The sequence below is a fragment of the Pseudorca crassidens genome, chromosome 6 (assembly GCF_039906515.1).
Source record: "Pseudorca crassidens isolate mPseCra1 chromosome 6, mPseCra1.hap1, whole genome shotgun sequence".
NCBI lineage: Eukaryota > Metazoa > Chordata > Mammalia > Artiodactyla > Delphinidae > Pseudorca > Pseudorca crassidens.
Window position 1 is genome coordinate 6,118,442 of NC_090301.1, and position 3,764 is coordinate 6,122,205.

At 47.1% G+C, this 3,764-nt stretch overlaps 1 long non-coding RNA gene across 1 annotated transcript; it reads right to left on the bottom strand.

Annotated features, from left to right (window-relative positions):
* Nucleotides 1–767: 767 nt before the first annotated feature.
* On the bottom strand, nucleotides 768–3,359 carry LOC137225736 (uncharacterized). Its single transcript, XR_010943998.1, has 2 exons — nucleotides 3,123–3,359; nucleotides 768–2,898 (listed from the first exon to the last, which is right to left on the bottom strand). It is a non-coding gene; the product is annotated as an uncharacterized lncRNA (long non-coding RNA).
* Between the last annotated feature and the right edge of the window lie 405 nt (nucleotides 3,360–3,764).

Below are 3,764 nucleotides of genomic sequence, written 5' to 3' on the forward strand. Positions count from 1 at the left end.
ACTAACTGATGGCATATTGGGCTGTGTTTTACCATATACATACACCATAATATATATACTGTGTGTATATATATATACATATATATATATGTATATATATATACATATATATATACACACACCATAATATATGTACCATAATATATATGCAATAATATATATATTATAATGTGTACCATAATAAATATATATATCATGATATAGATCCATTATATATATATATCCATGATTATATATATCCATTATATATATATTATATATATAATATATATAATACATATATATATTATATATATAATATATATATAATATATATAGCTATTATATATGCCAAATATATATATAATATATATATATTATATATATATTATATATATAGCTATTATATATGCCAAATATATTATATACCATAATATTTCATAATATACCGTAATATATATACCATAATACATATAATATAATATATATTATTGGTACCTTTATATATATATATAATTGCACATTGGCCTGTTGCTACCCAGTCATTTCCTATCAAGAGTAATAAGGTCTCCCCTTTCATAGTCTCCTATTTTCTCTAATTTTATTAAATTTTCTTTGTGTTTAGATCTTGAATTATTCAAAACATAGTACCATTTTTACAATTACTCCCAAAGCCAATGTATAAAGCTTAACAGAATTTGATGTTTTTTAAAACAAATCACTCCAGACCAGTACCTTCTGTGGAAATATTGTATCATACAAAAGCAAGATTCTGAACGGAATTGAAATTTTCTGGTTTTTAAATATTTATTGTTAGAAACGTTATGCTCCCCCATGTGTTTTATGTATGAAACAAGCTAACATTTCCCACATCAGCGCTTGAGATGGACTTTCTCCTCCCGGCTTTATCTCAACACCGTCCTGCCCTGTTCCCAGCTTTCTGCATCCTGGTTCCACCTCTAAGCAGGTGCGGGTGTCTCCAAGGCAGCTCCCTAGTCCGTTTTTCTCCTATTTCTAAACTAGCCCTAGGAGGTAACACCTGGTCAGATCTAAATTTAGAGCTTCTTCTTCCTCACAGCGTTGTTTTAAGTTTTACTTTTCTATTCACAGTAAAAATAAAAAATAAAAAGTAATGTAAGAGGCAAGTCTTCCCCGAGTGCACACGGTGAAGGGCTCCCCGTCTCCATCTCCAGGCCCACCTCTGCACTCCCACACCCGCTGCCCTCAAGGGAGGGGCTTGAGGCTGGGTGGGAGTCACGGAGACTCGAGAGACGGTGGCCTTGGCCGCTGGGATACACATCCCAGCCTCCCTTCTGGTCCCTGAGGGCTCCCAGGTGACTCTTCCACGCCGGGTGGTGTGGTGACAAGTGGAAGCTCTGGACCCGCTGCAGCCACTGAGCTGCCAGGAGAGGAGCCAGCCCAAGACAAAGGACACACAGAGGAGGGCAGAGGCACAAGGCTGACTTCCAGGACATTCTCTCTGGGTCTGGCCCGAGGGTCTGACCCACTGATGCCGCTGTGCAGGAAGCTGGGGTGAGCCCCATGCCTGCTGGACTCCCAGTGGCCAAGTCAGTCAGCTGAACAGGAGCAGGGCATGTGAGTCAGGTCTGCTGGGCAGCTGGAGGATGTGGGAGAGGATGCCCGCTTCTGAGCCAATTCCCCTCTGAGTCCAGAAATAGGCTCACAATGAGGAACTCACACGATTCCAGATGGCAAGTGTCCCAGAAACGCAGGTGCCCGCTTGGTGCGGACACGCACACACATTAATAGAGCGAGTTCCATTCAAGCTGCAGGAATCTGGCTTGGAAGCTTCGATTCTCAAAAGGTGGAGGGATGCCAGGAATGGGAGAAAATCCCCCTTGTTCTAAAGACACCCCCAAAGGGGTAGTCAGTGGGATTTGGACACTTGGATTTGAAGGGACGGAGCGTGAGACACCCACTGGACATGCAGTCAGTTAGGAAGGTGAGTGCAAGGGTTTCTGCATGGGGACAGGGGTCTTTTGTCTCAGCTTCTTCAACACACAAAGAGCCAACACACACTCACAGAACACACACCCCTGCCCCACCCTGTGCAAGGAGGGAGGGAAGGTCCTGAGGGGTGGAGCAAGTGGTCCAGACCAGAGAGACTCTGTCCTTAGAGCCCAGGACCCCAGGACAGCAGGGTATGACACAGAAGGAGAGCCTGGAGCTGTGGCAGCGACACAGCTGCATGTCTCGGGGCCTTTCCCGAGCCTGTCAGAGCAGACATACCCGGCGAATTTCAAAGGACCTACATTGACAGGGAGGGCTCTCCCCACTCATCTGGAGAACGAGGCTCTAGGGCTCCTAAGCTGCTTCGCTTTTGCACCATCTGTGGTCGTTTGCCCTCGACTGACGTTCTTAGTCCCACTGTTCAGAGGAGACCTCAGCCAGGGCATCATCTGAGGAAGCAGAGAGCAGAGAACAAACAAAGCCCATGGGCAAGGCCAGCGCCTCAGAGGGAGGCAGCTGGCCTCAGCGTGATGGTCCCCAACGGAGAAGACACAGCAACGGTCTTTTAGCTGCTCTCGGGAGAAAGGAGAAACTCCCCGCCCCATTCCTCCCTTTTTCCCACCACAAATATTTAATTGAGCACGTACTACATGCCAGGGTGACTCTAGTGATGAACAAAAACAAATCCTTGGCCTTGCGGGACTCAGATTCTGATAAGAGGAGACAGGTCAAAATCAAAGAAACAAATGTGTGTTAGAATATCAGACAGTGATAAATGCTGGGAAGAGAAACCAAGCAGTTGAAGACAGGGAGAGGGAGGAAGGGACCTATTATGGGCGGCTTCCCTACTGAGGGACATGGGGCCCCTCGCTCACCGGATGTGCCTCAGGGGTCTTGAGAGGCAGCCCAATGTGAGTACCATGGCTTGAACCAACATCCAGGGCTCCCCTATACAGATAAAAGACAAGAGATTGGTTAGGGGTGACAGGGGTATTCTGCCGTGATGTTCCAGGAAAACCCATTTTCTCCAGGTCTTGCTGCCTGCGGGGAGCTGACCTTGCAGCCTGGCCATCCCTCGCTTCTCCCACAGCCCACAGCTCTGGCAGCATCCCCCGGGGGCTCAGCAGCCAGCTGGGTACCACCATAGCCACGCCACCCCCATCCCTGCTCACCAGCCTCCTTCCTGGGCAAGCACCTTGACTTCAGCCTCGTGGCTCCACCGACCCCAAACCTGAGCACACAGACATCCTCCAGCACCAGCAATTCAGGCAATTGAGCAGGAGAAGGGCAGCTCCCCAAACACCAGAACCAGAACGCAGAGTTTAAAAATAGCCTCTGGGCACTGCTGCCCGATTCCTACTGAGATGATTCCATTGGATCTCTCATGGTTTTATATTCTGGAAGCACGATATGGGTTTTCACAATACATGCTAGAGCCATTAGTAAGACATTTCACCAAAAACAGGCACATTTATAGTGACCCAAAAAGGACTTTTTTTAAGACTAAGGAGTAAAGCCTGGAGAGACCCGAAAGCACAGTTGGGCAGAGGAAGTGGATTTTTGCACTCTGGGTGTGTATCAGAGGGTTGGGAGCTGAGAGGGGAGTGGGTCAGGAAGGGGAAATGGGCCTTCAGGGAACAGAGGTTACAGCAGTTCAGAAATCTGGGAGGGGAATCCTCCAAGCGCCTTGGCCATTGATATGCCAAGGCGCAGAAGGGCAGCCCTTCCCCCAGCCCATCCCAGAAAAGCAGCCCACAGACTCCCCTTCAAGTTAACAAAGGAAATCCTTAGTGAGCCAGGCGTGTCATTTCATT